This window comes from Peromyscus leucopus, chromosome 5 (assembly GCF_004664715.2).
Source record: "Peromyscus leucopus breed LL Stock chromosome 5, UCI_PerLeu_2.1, whole genome shotgun sequence".
In the NCBI taxonomy this organism is placed as follows: Eukaryota; Metazoa; Chordata; class Mammalia; order Rodentia; family Cricetidae; genus Peromyscus; species Peromyscus leucopus.
Genome location: NC_051067.1, coordinates 16,688,674 through 16,706,086, shown reverse-complemented (window position 1 = coordinate 16,706,086; position 17,413 = coordinate 16,688,674). Strand labels below are relative to the sequence as shown.

At 42.7% G+C, this 17,413-nt stretch overlaps 1 protein-coding gene across 1 annotated transcript in view; it reads left to right on the top strand.

Annotated features, from left to right (window-relative positions):
* The first annotated feature begins 4,396 nt into the window (after positions 1-4,396).
* The window catches only part of Rnf144b (ring finger protein 144B), a 153,338-nt gene continuing 140,321 nt past the window's right edge, over positions 4,397-17,413 (top strand). The window contains exon 1 of the mRNA XM_028867673.2: positions 4,397-4,616. The gene's annotated coding sequence lies outside the window, so the exon portion shown is untranslated. The remainder of the gene's footprint in view (positions 4,617-17,413) is intronic.

The window sequence follows — 17,413 nt, the reverse complement described above, 5'->3', positions numbered from 1 at the left end:
CCATCTTACTTCCTCACTCCGCACAGCTACATCACTTTCCTCTTTCTGCCCAGCTCTATCACTTCCTGTCTGTCTGTACTGACCTCCAGACCTCTATGGTTAACTAGTGCTGGGATTAAAGACATGTGCCGCCACGCCTGGCTCTGTTTGAAGTGTGGCCTTGAACTCACAGAGATCCAGATGAATCTCTGCCTCCCAAATGCTAGGATTAAAGGTGTGTGCTACCACTGCCTGACCTCTATATTTAATATAGTGGCTGACTTTTTCCTCTGGTCCCCAGATAAGCTTTATTGGGGTGCACAAATAAAATATCACTACAACCCAGTGACATGACTTGGCTTCCACTAGGTCTGACTTCCCACAGCATCACCAGTTTCCAATAGTGCCAAAGACTGGTGGCCAAACATTTATCTAAAACAGCACCTTCTATCGTTATTCCAATCCCACATCTACTCTCTGTATGGTTAGAGGAAGAAGTTTGTAGGCAGTTTTATATCAACTCTGACTTCAGTTAGGTACTTAGTTTCTTTGGGAATATGAAATTGAGAGACATACTGACTGAATCTACTTGATCATAGCCTCTGAAACATAAAGTTAGGGGGTGTAGGGCATATTTTCTATCATTAAGTAGAGGAATCCTAGACTACAGGGATGAAAGATGATCGAGACAAGGCAATATTTAATTTTATGAGGTGCTCAGATATAAAGTTAAACATTGCTTCTAGGTATGTTGGTGACATGCTTCAACCAGAGATTAGTATTTTCATTGGAAAACAGATGATTCCCTTCAATGTATACGTAAGACACCAATCCACTGAGGACCTGAATGGAATCAAAAGGGGAAGTAAGGATGAGTTCATGCTGTAAACTGAAACACCCATCTCCTGTCCTTAGTAGCCCTGAGTCCTAGACATTTTGCTATCCTTTCTGGCTCTCAGGGCTTTTAATTCTGTCAAGTTTTCTTGGTCTTCAACTTGGAGATAGTGGACTGTAGGACTTGTTGGCATATGAGTCCATCCCTTTCAGTGACTATACCAAATCTTTCTCACTGTCTCTCCGTACATGCACCATACACATGTGCATGTGTATGTCTGAGTCCGTGTGCATGTATGTACATGCACCCACAGTTGTCTCTACACATGCATGGGTTCTATACTCACAGGTTTTATATTCAGGGATTCAACCAGCCATGAACCAAAAATGTAGTTAAGGGCTAGTGAGATGTCTTGGCAGGTTAAGGCACTTGCTCCCATGCCTGATGACCTGAGTTTGGTTCCCAGAACCCGCATGGTGAAATGAGAGAACTGACTCCCACAACTTGTCTTCTGATCTCCACACTCATGCCATGGCATGTTCACATACATACATACACACACAAATAAAAAGGTTAAAAATGTGCTTAAGCTATGATGGTGACCTTTGTATTGAACATGTGCATACTATTCCCCAAATAACAGAGTGTAATTCTGTTTACCTGAAGTCATTTAGAGATGATTTAAAGATGATTTAGAGGGTTGGAAATGGACACGGTGGTGCACGTGTGTAATGTTGGCACCTTGGATATGGAGGCAGGAGGATCAGGATCCACATAGCCAGACCCTGTCCCACAAACAAACAAACAAACAAACAATAATAGAAAAAAAAGGATAGGGTTGGAGATGAATGGGTTATATGCAAATATTATACCACTTTATAAAAAGAACTGAAACATTCACATATTTAGTTGTTCTGGGGATCTTAAACACCTTTAAGATACTGAGATATTCATATTCCATATATATTAAGATTTTCCATAAATATACATCTATAGTCCATGCCTTAGGGTTTCTATTGCTGTGAAGAGACCCCATGACCATGGCTACTCTTAAAAAGAAAACATTTAAGGGAGTGGCTTAAGTTTCAGAGGTTTTGTCCCATATCATCATGGTGGGACATGGAGAAATTTAGGCAGAGATGGTGCTGGAGAAGGAGCTGAGAGTTCTACATCTTGATTCACAGACAACGGGAAGTGAACTGTCTAATATATTGGGCATAGCCTGAGCAAAGGAGACCTCAAAACCCACCCCACAGTGACACACTTCCTCCAACAAGTCCATACCCACTCCAACAAGGCCATATCTCTTCAAAGTGCCACTCCCTTTGGGGGCCATTTCCTTTCAAAGCACCACAGTCCATATATATGTATACACACACACACACACACACACACACACACACACACACACACACACATATATAATCTCAAAGTGACTCTGTGTGCCAAATTTCCTTGTAACTTATTTCACTGATCAGTTACAAATCAACCCTTTAAAAGATGATTACATTTTATGTATTGTGTGTGTGCATATGTATGCCAGTCAAAGGAAAACTTGGAGGAGTATTCTCTCCTAACGTGGGGTTGGAGAATCATACTCAGGCTATCAAACTTGACTGTAAGCACCATTACCTGTTGAGCTATTTCTCTGGTCCCCACTAACATCCCTTTTCATCCCTGAGCTAGTGAACTGATCACTATATAAATAAGACACTTAGTTTTTTTTTTTTTTTTTTTTGGTTTTTCGAGACAGGGTTTCTCTGTGTAGCTTTGCGCCTTTCCTGGAACTCACTTGGTAGCCCAGGCTGGCCTCGAACTCACAGAGATCCGCCTGGCTCTGCCTCCCGAGTGCTGGGATTAAAGGCGTGCGCCACCACCGCCCGACAAGACACTTAGTTTTAAAGGGCTATGTTCTCTCTAATTTCTGTCTTTCCCACCTGAGCCTTCTCCCTCCATGCTTTCCTCCCAGGAAAGGCTTACCTCTCTGAGGATGTGTCATGGGACTGGAACTGGATTCGTCAAAGGCAGGAGGATTTGTATGTCGGTATTTGCTGCTTTAAATGTCCCTTGTAGCACTCTCCTGGGTTCTTTCTGTACTCCCCCACTCCTCCTTTGATTCATTCTCTGCCCACAGCCAGTAGTTCTTTCTCAAATAAAAACCTGACATCACATTCCTGTGCTAATATGTCGGTGCCCCTCCTTATCTGTGAAATAAAGTGCAGTTTTTAAAAACACGGCCCAGGAACGCTGCATGATCTGTTCTCGGCTGATCGCTTCTGGCCTTGAGTCCGCTCTCCCCAACCATTTGTATTCTCACCTCCAAGAGGTGAACTTTAAGTTCCTTAAGTTGCCACGTTATTTTTCCCTTTTGGCTTTCTCTTCTTGTTACTCTCCCTTCTGTCGGTTCTGTCTACTGTTGCAGCCCAATCGCACTGACCCTTCGATCTCCGTCATACTGCCCTCTGTGGGCGTTCTTCGTCATAGCACCTGCACTGAAGAGCCGCTTGACTCACCCTTCACATCCTGTCCGCAAAGATGCTTTATAAGCTCTTCAGTCTCCAGAACTAATTGCAATGACATGTTTGATGATTTCATCTCCCAGTATCTACCTCCTGCTCAATATAGAAATCTGACAGTTCTAGTAACTGCCTCCTTTCAAAGCCCTAAGATTAGAAAGCTATTTGACAAATTTAGAAATGATAAGGAATTAATGTGGAGTCTCTTTCAATGGACATCTGTATATTCCAGGGCATTGGTATAAACTGGTTACCAAGTTAATTCTGGTCAGCCTTGGAGTTACAACGTGACTATGAATAACTTATTCCATAAATATGCATTGTACTGGTAGGTGAATAAATGACTAGAATACCATTTGACATCTCGCCTTCCACCTTCCCGCTGGGCTTACGTCACTTTCGGCTCTTTCAGGTTAGTGAGAGGTGATGTTTCTTGGACTGCTTCCCATCCTTTCTCATCTGCTGTATTATTAAGTAGGCTGTACTCATTGCGAGTTCGTCTTCCATTAGAACTCTCTTCCTTGAGTATAGCCATCTGCTTCTCCCTGGAATTGGAGCCTCAGAACTGGGTCTTTCCTGGGTCAGAGGAGGATGGGACAGACTCCGTAACCAAAACCAGAGAGTAATTAAGGGCTCCATCCTGCGCTCCTCCTGGCCCTGACAGGTGGCATGCATCTATAGTACTGGCTAAGGAGACTTGCCCTGACTTGTGCAGCTGAATATATCCCTCCTGAGACCCAGTCAAACTCCCAGCACCCTAAGTTTAAAGAGAGGGGATGTCTACATTTTAAAAACACTGATAGGTTTATTTTGGAAAAAATGTAGATAGATGCCTCAGAACAGTGCTTACGGAGAATACCAAGCGTTGGGAACTGGGGTGAAGACACTCAGTGGAGGCGGGATGTGGAGATAAATAGTTCCTTGAACCTTGTCGCGAAGATGAAGGATTTTAAACGGATTTTCTGAAGTTGCTCCGCGTCCGGATTTCCTGGACCACTCGCGCTGCCTGCTTGCCGAGGAGTGAGTGCGCCTCCGGGGGAGGTGTGCGCGCGCGCTGGAGGCAGGGAGGCGGCGGAGAGGGGCCTGGCTCCCGGAATAAACAGCTGGGGAGAGGCTCGGCGGACGCCCGCGGCCGAGGGAGCGAGGTGCAAGGGCCGCAGGCCACAGAAGCGAGCTCCGGGATGGCAGCTAGGAGATCGGAACTCCTTTGATGCCAGAAGCCGCTGGCTGGAGACACTGACAACCCAGCCCCTCCGGGAGTCTCAGGCTGTGGCTCAGACCCTAAGGTAAGCAGTGGCTCCTTGCAGCCCAGGAGCTGCGAGACCAAGCGTGCCGGGTGCGTTCCTACCTCCCTGGGGCTGCCACCTCTTCACCTTCTTCCTTTGCCCTTTCCCGGGGTCCTCCCGCCAAGCTGACGCCCTGTGCTGGGTGACTGGCGGCAAGGGCGCGTTCTGGGTTTCTGTTCCGCGGCCCGTGGGACCTTTGCCTCCTCTCTGCCACCACCTCTCACTTTCACTTCTTTCCCAGGACCGCTCCAGGAATCTGGCGCCCTAGACACTGGGTGCTGAGAGCGAGTGGGTGGCATGAGATCTTCCACCCTCTCCAGGTGTGTGATACACAGATGCATTAATTGCCCCTAAGCTCTGGAAATAAGTTGGCGTCTAAAATACTGCAATTCCTCACCTTCCATAACCTACCCTCGCCTTTCATTACTGTCTTTACTTTGGAAAGAATATCAACTCTTGAATCAGGTCATTGCAACATACCACCTCATCTTTGTGTCTCCACTGAATGTCAAGTTGGGATTCCCCAGTCTCTACCCTACCCCCCCCCCCTTTCCCAGTTTAAACAATGTTTTCAAGGCTACAGCAACTGCTACAAGTTTATTCGACCTTGAAGCACTATCTCTTATCCAGGAGCTTGGGAAAAAAAAGAAAAAACTCAGGCCCCACCCTTGATTCAGATCTGGAGGGAGAGGGGGGAGGAACTGAGGGAGAGGCAGAGGGAGAGGCTGTTGTGTATGTAACTGTGCTTTATATCTAAAAATCCTGCCAGAAGTGAGTGCGCTCCTCGCTCCTCGTCATCAGCTCTCCACTTGAAAGTAGAAGACCTGCATGGAGAAAGCCCCGTTCTCCAAAGCTGATGGTTTGATGCCGTGCCATCACTTCTGGGATGGCAGTCTGGGGGAAGGGGCATCTATTTGGAAACTCAGATACAGGACTAGGGGAAAATGCCATACTTCTAAGAGACCAGATTTAAAATGTCACGTTTTTAAAATGTGAGCATTTCCTCATAAATACTCCGTGCTGGGAAGGGCGGAGGTCTATCCTGCAGGGAATCAGAAAATCTTCCTGTGACTGCCCCTTGATTTTTGTTAAGGATGGAATGCAGGCCTTTGGCTGGTTCACTTGTTGCTTACTTAAAGGCAAAAGAGTCAGACAGACCAATTGCCAGGCAACAAAAGAAGGAACAATCGTGTAAATTGATCCAAATCCTGCTAATGTCCCTGATTATGTGAGCCCAGGTCTTCTACTCTGACTGTCCTGTAAACTTTGCATGTTGTCACAGTTGCACAACAGCTAATTTTCATGCATCCTTCTATGTATCTGAGCCGTTCTAAGTACCTGTGAAGCCATCAGAGGCTAACTATCCGGAGAAAGAGAGTATTTGTGTCTTCTGAAGAGCTGAGGGAATGGCTAATTAACATATTGTCAAATAGATATGATGTTAAAGCACTTATTTCTTTTCATAGAACGAGATACGGTGAAATAGGAATGATGCTTGGTACCTGCTTTCAAGAATATTAAGGACAGACTAGAGACTGTGAAGCCGTGAAGCCTTTTGAATGTTTGAGAAACGACGCTGTCTAGTTATTGAGCCAATGTGATTGTTTTCCTGGCAAAATTTCTCTCCTTTCTAAAATTAACTTTCCCTAAGGAAAACTAGTGCAGATGCACATGATTCAGCCCAACCAAGTCCTGAAAATTACCGTAAATTTCAAAACTGACCTCACTTTATTCCTGTGGATCCTTGTCTGAGGGCTGATCGTGGCACATGCAAAAATACCCATTGCTAGCTGGCCTTTGCCAAGCGCTCCTTTGATGGCTTGGTTATAGACAGAGCGTAGTGTTATGCTACAAGTTCTATTGGTGAGGCAAAAGTTATTCCCCAAAGGTTTTGTGTATGTTGTACACATTAGTTCTGAGACTTCCATAATTATATATGTAACACATGTTTTTAATATGAACCCAAAACCACAATATTTTTCTCTGTGGTGGGACATTTAAGCACTAGGTTTTGATCACTTTTCATGGAAATTTTAATTTGACAGAACTAAGGCCTTCAAGAAAATAATTCCATAAAGATCTCTTTGGAACTAGAAGTCCTTAAAAGAAGAGAAAAAGATGTTTGAGGCCCCTGGCTGGCTGTGTGCACAGCCTTCTGCAAGTCTTGAGAGTAACGGTGGATCCAGTTCTGGCAGCCTCCGACTGTGGATGATTAGACCCTACCACCATTCTGCAGACCTTTAATTTAGTCTGTAACTCGATGCTTCACTGACCCCACACGTTCTCTTTCTGCCACGCTAGCTCACAGAGGAATGGCTGGCACTTTGGATTGACATTTTTTCCCCTCCCATCAATTAGAACACACTTGTATAGGTTGCAGAATGGAATTGCATTTTTAACTCAGTATTCTAAGAAGTACCTTTGGTCACAAAGAGCGTAGCCCTATGCAGGCTGCATCATTTGTCTTGTTTCACTGTGCCTTGCTAATTTCTCAATGATTCAAGGATGTAGAAATAATAGAGTCACAGGGTATTAAAGCTGGAAGGGCACTTCAGAATTCATCCCGATTTTAATCATTCTTCTCTGCAGATGAATACCAAAGTGCTCATTGCCATAATCCAATCTTTGAGACTAGGCATTAAGTTTTACATCTTTCCAGTTCTCAAAGTAATGAGGATTTTTGTATACCTGAGATGAATTTATATATGAATTCAATAGGGTAGCAACGGCTGCTGAGGAGGTTGCAAATCTCGGCGAGATTTCCAATGAAACTCAACATAGCATTAACGACAATGTAGGTCATTTACAAAGGCACCCAGCTACTTGAAACTAACTCCCTAGGACTTCCATTATCTTGGGTGGGGACTACTTGAACTGGCTGGCAAAAGACAAAGGGTGCCTCAAGGCAGATAAAGATGGGCAAGAGAGTAAGATAGGCTGTAGAAAGAGCAAGCTTTGTGAATCTGCAAATCACTCAAGGGTGCATAGCCTTCAGCTTCTTTAAGTTCCTTTAAATATGGTAGTTGTCTTATCATTACATCAATCTTGGACAGTTGATGTGGACATTAAGTGTGTGTGAGCTGAATTATACTAACATGGCTACTTTATAATGACTTTTCAGAATTACGCTGTATCTCAGATAGCCCCAAATACGTGCATTGCAATCGTCTATAGGTCATCCAGCACTCTGCACTCATCAGGAAGTGGTGTGCATCCTTCATGAAGATGCTAAATTCTCTGAATCACAGCTCTAAATAAAGAGGATAATGACTGCCTTTTAGGGCAGAGTTTTTAGTCTGAAATCATGGAAATAATCCTTGTTTCTTTTCTTTGGACCTCTACCTCATTGAGACCTGTCCTTTAAAAGTCTATTCCTTATGTTTCTATCCTTCAAAATCTTTATCTCCCAGATTGTTCACTTGAAATGAATTTATATATGAGTTCAATAGGTAGTAATGGACCTGAGGTCTTGGTGTTTAATATTTTTCTTACTAGTTATAAAATACTTATTGATATGTGGCATTAAAAGGATTGAATCCAACCTTGAGAAGTCATATAAAACTTAAATATTCTTGCCATAGCACAATTATTTACCATTTATTGAGGTACTTTATATTCATTAAGAAATATCTTCAGGTGCTAGAGAAACAGCAAATAAGAACATTGGCTGCTCCTCCAGAGGACCTGAGTTTGATTCCAGCACCCACATGGCAGCTCACAATCATTTGTAACTCTGGTTCCAGGGGATCTGATGCCTTTCTGGCCTCTATGGGCACCAGGCATGCATGTGGTACACAGATGTATATTCAGGCAAAACATTTATTCACAAAGGAAAAAAACTACAGATCCCTAAAGAGGCAACCATTACCCTCTTTAAATAGAAATAGAGCTATCGTCCAGAGAAGTTAGCACCTTCATCAAGGATATGTACTACTTTTAACATGTCTCACTACTTCCCTAAGAGTACAAGATGCTGTATGGTCTATAGATGATGGTGCTATGCACTGTAGCACAAATTCTAATTGGTCTTAATAATAAAAACCCAGATTCAGATATCAGGGTGAGAGATGAAAGATCAGAGAAGCAGAGCTGTCAGCCACCAGAAAGATTCTTACCTCTAGGAATCCTCAGACTGAAAGGGGCGAGCTCCTGTCTCTACCCTGTCTTATCACTTCCTCTTTCCATCCAGCCATATCACTTCCTTTTTCCTCCTCCCAAGTGCTGGAATTAACATGTGCCTTCCAAGTGCTGGGATCAAATGCCTTTGATCCCAAGTGCTGGGATTAAAGGTATGTGCCACCACTACCTGGCTTCTAGTAGCTAGCTCTGCACTATGATCTCCAGGCAAGCTTTATTTGTTAGAGCACAAACAAGATATCACCATAATGCACATTTGGGGATTCTGAGATATTTCCTAATTCTGAAAAGACTTTATAAGGCCTTCATATATTTGTATATTTCATCTTAGATGCATTCAATGGAACTCAACCACCTGGCATTGATTTAATACTTAGAAACAACCACATTTAATGTGTTTCCAAGATAAAGTGGATCCCCCTATAATAATCAAATGTTTAAAATTTTTTCTTTATAATTTTCAGAAATTTGAGGATGTACTAGACACCTATTGATGACTAATTAATGTACTCTTCACTGCTCTCTAAACACAAGTATCTAGAGCAGTGGTTCTCAACCTTTCTAATGCTGCACCCCTTTAATGTAGTTCCTCATGTTGTGGTGACCCCCCAACAGTAGATTTGCTACTGTTATGAATCATAATAAATATCTGTGTTTTCTGATGGTCTTAGGTGACCCCTGTGAAAGGGTTGTTTGAGCCATAAATGGTCATGAGTGGTTGAGAACCACTGCTCTACTGTGTAATGTCTCCTTCCAGCCTAAGAAGTTTTCTTGTCTTTTAATGCTGCTCTTTGAGAACAGTTACAAATTAAAACACATGCCACACGGTAGCTCATCGTCATTGTTAATGGGACTGGATTTGGAACTGCCCAGAAGACCAGGTATGTCTATGCAGATGTGTGCAGGTGTCTGTGTTGTAAATGTGGGTGGCACCATCCCTCACACTGCAGTCCTGGATTAAAGAAAAAAAAAAAAGGAGACATCAACTGAGTACCAGCATTCATCTCCCTCTGCTTCCTGACTGCAGAAGCAATGTGACCATGTGATGATATGCCCCATGCTCCTGCCATCATGTGGTCCCAGCCGTGATGGACTACATTATCAACCTTGACTGAAAAGGAACTCTTCCTTCCTTAGATTGCCTTGTCAGGTGTTGTCATGGTAACAAGACAAGAAACTGATAATTGCTGTGTTAAAATTGAGTCTCATATACCTTGATATTATAGTTAAGATGCTATATTTGTATTTTGAGAGCATATATATGTATATGTTTGGCTATATTTTTTATTAATCCCATTTCCAGATAGTAAAGAAGTACCTTACAAAATATTTGTTATAAAAGTGAACATTACTCTGATAAGGTTGAGAGTCATTGCTTTGTAAAAATATTTCTTACTGGGTCTGAGAAAAATACAACAGTAATATCTTTAATTTTGTGAATTAATGCATTTTAACCTGTTGCTTTGGGTTTTGTCATTTAATCTGCTTGATTAATGCTATATGAGTATACCTAAGATCTGTAATCTGTTCACTCTGCCTTAAAGAAATCATCACTGTTAGTCTAGAATTAGGAGTTATGATGTACTCCATCACATGTTATTGACCTCTCTGGCTAACTCCATGCCCAGATGGAAGGAGAAGGAAACATTGAAAATAGTTGTGATTTGCTTTACCACTGCAGAGGAAAGAGATAGCAAGAAGCAGATGAGAGCAGGGAAAGGTATATATTTTCTCTCCTTCTTTCTTTTTGGCACAAGGGGCTCATATAGCCCACCCCAGTCCAGACTGGCCTTAAACTTTGGATCCTCATGACTCCACTCCTTTCAAGTGCTGAGATTACAGGTGTTCTCTACCACACCCAGGTTTATGTGGTAGTAGGAATCAAGTCCGTGCTTACTAGGTAAATACTACCAACTTAGTTCTATCTCTAGCCCCCATCTTCTTTATTGTATATACCTAGACTACATTGGAAGAGAAATCTTTTTGCCCAAGTCAGTTTTTGTTATTGTGACAAAATACAAGACATAGAATACGGGACATAGAATACGGGACACAGAGTGCTTATGGGGAAGAAACATTGGTTTAGTGTGAAGAGTTCAACCTTCAAAGATCTGGTGCTGATGTGATTTTTAGCTATATCCCACCATGGCGCGCGTGCGTGCATGCGTGCGTGCGTGCGTGCGTGTGAGTGTGTGTACATTTGGACCAGCGAGGAAAGGTGTGTGTGTGTGTGTGTACATTTGGACCAGCGAGGAAAGGGGGAGGGGGAGGCAGAGAGGGAGGGAGAGAGAATGGATGGATGATGGATGGATGCATGTGAAGATGAACAAAGAAGAAAATAGTGAGTGCAAGGCCCAGCTTGGGATATATACTAAGATCTAAAATCCTGTTTCAAAGAAAAATTAAGATTGCCAATTAAGGGTGTTAAAACATTGCCATCTAACATTAGCCTATTTCAGAAAAGAAGGAAAATCTGATTATAACAAGTTGACTGAACTACCAAACAAGTCTCTCAGATGGTGAGGTTTCACCTTTCCTTCAGAACTGTCTCCTTTTCCTAAGTTTCCATCTTTTCTTCTGTCATTAAGCCTCATGGCTTGTCTTCCCTCTCTGACATTTCCAACTGTTCTCCTCTACTGATGGTTTCTCGTTGGGTTATAGGTCTAATCCGCTTTCCTATCTTAAAAAAGCACGGGTTAAAATTAGCAGGCCTATGAATGAAAGCAAAAGCAGAGGGTATGGGAGGAGAGGCTAGCTGGAGAGTTGTTGTATAAATAGAGTTAACAGGACTCAGGGACTGACTGGCTATGACAGGTGACGGAGAGGAGATAACTCTTCCTAACTGTGTGTTGTTGTAGAAGAGGAACCCTGGCTGGGAGAATGAAAACAAGACTTCAGTGTGGTGGAAGGGACAGAGGGAGGGGTTCTGACTCTGTCTGTGAATTCTGTTCCTCTGTGATTCCAACTAAACTGCTAACCCTCGTCAGTATCCCTAGCTCTTGGGCATGCCTTTTCCTCAGAGTTGGAATGTAAGCCTATCCTGGGTGACAGGTGGAATATTCTCTCTCTGAGATGAATGGGGCAAGAAATATTTCAGGTCTTCCAATATTCAAATTCATAATGAAGACAGGAAAAAAAAGCCCAGCTAATATCTTAGGGATGGGACCTATGTCTAAACATGAAATTCACTTAGAGACATATGCTTGACATACTAGTTTGAAGGTATTTTTATATGGCATTTTTAATGCACCTGGGTTTTAACTGCAACCTTTCATTATAAAGTAAGAAATGGAATTTTGCACTTGTGATGTCATGTTAATATTCAGAGTTTTGACTTTTGGAGCATTTGTGTTGCTGGAGGGCTTCTCTCCAGGTTCCACCAAGCCCTGCAGTCCCACAATCCACGTATAAAATAATCACTCAGATGCTTATATTACTTATAAACTGTATGGCCATGGCAGGCTTCTTGCTAACTGTTTTTATATCTTAAATTAACCCATTTCTATAAATCTATACCTTGTCACGTGGCTGGTGGCTTACCGGTGTCTTTACATGTTGCTTATCATGGCGGTGGCTGCAGTGTCTCCCTCCCCTTCTTCCTGTTTCCCCAATTCTCCTCTTTCCTTGTCCCGCCTATATTTCCTGTCTGGTCACTGGCCATCAGTGTTTTATTTATATAGAGCGATATCCACAGCACATTTGGGATTATTGATGCTCAAACTCTGTGTGTTGTTTCCAGGAACTTTCTAGCCAACAGAATTAAAAAAAAATTTTTAACTGAGAAGACAATGAACCAAATGATGGTAATAAGCATGCAACTTTATATTAGAAATCTTTTTAGTGTCCCTGTTGGCTGTAGCCCAAGATAGACTTCACAGCCCAAAGTGAGGTAAGAACACATTATAGACCTGGAAGAGGAAACACAAGGACATGAGTTAAGCATCATTCAGAAATCAGCCAGCTCATTGCCCACTTCCATCTGATAAAGGTTAGAGAGGCCAAGAAAATAATAATTAGGAGGTGGTTTTTAGAGAGTTGGAGAACTCGAGTTTTCCCCCTACACCCTGGCACCATAAGAAAGGGATGAGAGGTATTTCCTTATTTAAGTGTAAAGAGATTATGTTGGTCACTTGGAGTATTTGCTGTGTGCCCTCTAGACTGAGAGGCATAGTATGTAGTCAGAGTTTCTCTGTGTCCTGGCAGCTGCTCCCAAATAATCACTCAGAGACATATTATTAATTATAAATGCTTGGCCAATAGCTTAGGCTTGTCTCCAGCCAGCTCTTACAACTTAACTCAATTCTTTTTAATCTATGGGCTGTCCAGAGGCTCATTTACCTTATATGAGCATCCCATGTTGCTTCTTCCTGTCTGGTTTTCGACTCCTCAGACTCTTTCCCATCATCCTCTCAGAAAATCCTGCCTAGCTATTGGCCAAATCAGCTTTTTATTAACAGTAAAAACAACATGTTTTCACAGTGTACAGAAGGATTATTCCATAGCAATAGTGGATCTATGGTTTATGTCTGAGGAGGTTAACAAGAGCCTGTGTGCTGGTTCCCATGATGGCAGAGCAATAGAAAGAAAGCACATTGTTCCATGGTTTGATAGACTAGAGCACAAGGATGCTCTCAAAGATAGATAATGATGGAGAGTGAGCTAGCCTGGGGTAATCTCAAGTCATGGTTAAGGGGGCCACCTATACCACAATAGTGTAAATGGAGGAAAGTGCAGTAGATGTCCATCAACACAAAAAGGTTCTGCTGGTGACACACCCCTACTGATGAGGATGGAGTAGGTTCCCTGCTTCACCACTCTCCATCTCCATCATCAATATCCTACTCCATGGAAAAGCTATAAAAAAAAGTCCACTAAGGGCTGGTACTGTACCTCTGAGTGATAGAATGTATGCTTTGAATATGTGAGGATCTGGCTTCAATCCCTAAAATTCACACACACCCAGATCACAGCCTGCCTTGGATCATTGCATCTGTGTTAGTCAAGAGAGAACTTGATGATTATTCCCTCATCTTCATATATATATATATATATATATATATATATATATATATATATATATATTCACTATGCAGCTCTTTCTTGCCTGGAACTTCCTATGTAGACCATGCTGACCTCAAACTCACAGAAATCCACTTGTCTCTGCCTCCCAAGTACTGGTATCAAAGGAATACATCACTGAGTCTGGCTCCTCCTCCTCCCTTATTCCCAGATAAGAGATTAGTATCAGAAACTGGGGGACCTAGATGAGCAATGTGGAAAGGGGAGCCTTTCCATGTCCACCTTCCCTGATACAGGAAGCAGCACACATCAGGCTGTGGCTGGAGGAGGAGGGCAGACGCTGTCCTTTACATCAAGTTGGAAGAGTAGGGGCTGCCTTAGATTGGGTGCATCGGCAACAGAACTGTGATTGACATTTTTGACTTGGAATGGCTTAAAGAGTCTCTGATGATCAGAAAAGTCATGACAACTGTCCTGAATCTAATCCAAAGACAAGTAAAGAACAAACCATATATAATTTGAGATTTTGAGAGCAGTAGAGCCAATGGGATATCCCTGGTCATATGTATGGGAAGATTTATTGTGGGAAATGGCTCACACAGGTATTGGTGCTGAGAAGACCCCTGATCTATGATGGCAAGTGGAGGACCAGGCAGTCGGTACTGTAATTCAGTCCAGTCTAAAGTCCCAACACCCAGGCACTCCAGTGTCCGAGGCAGGAGAAGATGGATGTCTCAGCTGAAGGAGGAGAATTTGCCATGGTTTGCTTTTCTCTTCAGTTGAAGCCTGCAGCAGGTGGAGAATGCTTTGCTCTGGATGCTTTTTATTTGCTGTACTAATTCACATGCTAACATCTAGAAATACCTTTACAGACATATCCAGCATGTTCTACCAGCAACCTGGGTATCTCCTCATCTAGTCAAGTTGATACATAAAATTAAGCAGCAGCAGCAGCAACAGCAGCAGCAGCAGCAGCAGAGAAAACTGATAATGTTTTTATTGTACCACGTGAGGACTGCTTGCTTATTTTAATAATCACAAATGGCTTCTCAGTGATGTATGACTGAGAAGAGAATAGAAAGGAAGGGCAGAAGTGACTGTCATGTGAACTTATCCATCGAAATGCCACTAAGATTACTGTTTTTGTTTCTTTAAAGTAATGCTAGGAGCATTTTAATTAATCAATTTAAATATGCATTTGGAAATTTTAAAATGAGTTTTGCAATCTGTTCCACAGCTGGGGAAATGATCTGACATAATGCCTCTGTGTAATAAGCACACAAGACATTTCTCTTCTGCTTCCAGAGAATCACAGCAGCAATGAAAGGCTGAGATAAATGGTTTACCATTTCTGCTCTGCCACTGATCAATTTTAGGAAAAAGCATGTTCCTGTAAAACAATAGGGATGGTGCCTGTAGCCAACAAACTCCAGAACAAACAACATTAATAGATTCCTCTTTTCGGCATCTGGGGACTTAAAAATGCCTTTAAATGCTTAGCTTCCAGATTATCTTCACAGGATTTGCAATACTATCCAATTCAAGTCTTTTAATGGTAAACGAGTAACAAGGGGACAATCCAAACAACAATTCCAATGTGTTCCTACAACTTGAAAAATGTATGTGCGTCGCACACAAAAGTATTTACGACGACAGAGAACCAGTGCAACAATTTACTCCAGGGAAGTAGAATTTTGGATCCAGTAGGAGATTAGAGTCCTGTAGGATGGAAGAGAGGCTCTAGCTTGGCATGGAGACCTGGCTCGGTGTTTTCTGCTTCTAGAGAAAGTCCTTGCTGGGCCCTTAGACTCCTGAGAGCAAGGCCGTGTGCAGCAGTGCGCTTTTAAATGCACCGAGCAGACTCTTTAGTGTAGGTAAGAGAAGGAGTGCTGGAACCGGATGAGTAGAAAGTGCTTCAGACTTTCGTCACCATGCAGCTGCTGCTATTGATTTTTACCTATGACAAATGTTCCTTTCTTTCTTGTGTATGTAGGTATGTGATGTGATGTGTGTGTGTTTGTATGTGTGTAAGCACATGTGTGTGGGTATGTACATGTATGATTGTGCAGGCGTATGTGGAGGCTGGAGGTTGACATCCAGCATCTCTCCCTATTGCTCTCAGCCTTATGCATGGAAGCATCTCTTTCTGAACCCGGGTTTGCAGTCTCAGCTCGTCCAAACAGCCAAGTGCTGGGGTTTCATATCCTGGAAGCAAGCACCTTTACCTGCTGATGTTGGCCTTGTTTTCTGGTTTTTGTTGTTGTTGTTTTCGTTATTTTCTTTTTTTGCTTGAGACACAGGGTTTCACTATGTAGCTCAGGCTGGCCTGGCACTTGCTATGTAGACCAGGCTGGTTTTCACCCCACAGAGATTGGCTTCCTTCTGCCTCCTAAGTGCTGAGATTAATGGCATGGGCCACTATGTTGGCTAGTTTTACGTCAACTTGACACAAACTAGAGTCATCAGAGAGGACGGAGTCTCAACTGAGAAAATGCCTCTATAAGGTAACAGCTGTAGGGCATTTTCTTAGTGATTGATGCTAGAGGGCCCAGCCCATTGTGGGTGGTCCTAAGTTACATGGAAAGCCATGATGAACAAGCCATACAGTAAGCAGCACCCCTCCGTGGCTTCTGCATCAGCTCCTGCCTCAAGTTACTGCCTTCATTGCTTTTGATGATGAACTGTTATATGGAACTGTGAGGGAAATAAACCCTTTTTTCTCCAAGTTCCTTTTGGTCATGGTATCTCATCACAATAGAAACCCTAACTAAGATACCACTATGCTCAGCGTTTGCTTTGTTTTGTGAGAGAGAGAACCTTACTACGCAGTCCAGGCTAACCTCAAACTTGTGATCTTGCTGTACCCCTCTCCCACCAGCCCCCAGTGCTGGGAATTATAAACAGACACTGCTGAGTTCTGAAAGCGTTAACATTGTTAGTGCCGTATCAGCTACTTTCAATGGTGTCAATTCTTCCTTTTATCTTATCTGCTAATTCTCTTTTTCACAGGGAGCTTCTGTATCCTGTGTTGGAGAGGGTGTGTATGTTCTTATGGTACAGGCTCACATTTTATAATATGTGTCAAGGGCTACATGGTTTCTTAGTTTTCAGCCTTATAATTGAGAGTACATTTGAAGTCTTTCTTGTACACTGAACAGCCTTAAATCTCTCATTTCTCCCCAGTGGTTCTGGCTCAGGGTGAGTGGGGTGCTTTATGTGGCTTCATTTAACAGAGAAAGGTTTTTTAGTCCTTGCTCCCTCCTGATTTTATACATAGGGCTTAATTCTAGGTCCATGTGATGGGTAAGTCCTACACCCAAGTCAATATCCCATTATTATGTGTCTGCTGGGTTTCAATTCCTAATCAGCATTGTAGGTTTTGAAGTTCTTCTTTCTTCCTGGGGGATTCCTTTGCCTAGTCTTTTGCCCTGCTTTTCATGAAAAGCATTTACTTGCATTCTATCCAGGACTTAATTAACTATGTTGGTAGAGGCAGGTTTGGGTTGGTACGGGTAGGGTTCTCCCAGCTCAATATGACTCACTTCCTACAAGTTTTTGAATTAATTTTGTGACCCTTTTGTTTTTATTCAGATGACACCGAATCTCCAGATTTCACTTTGGAGGAGGTATTAGTTGCTTTC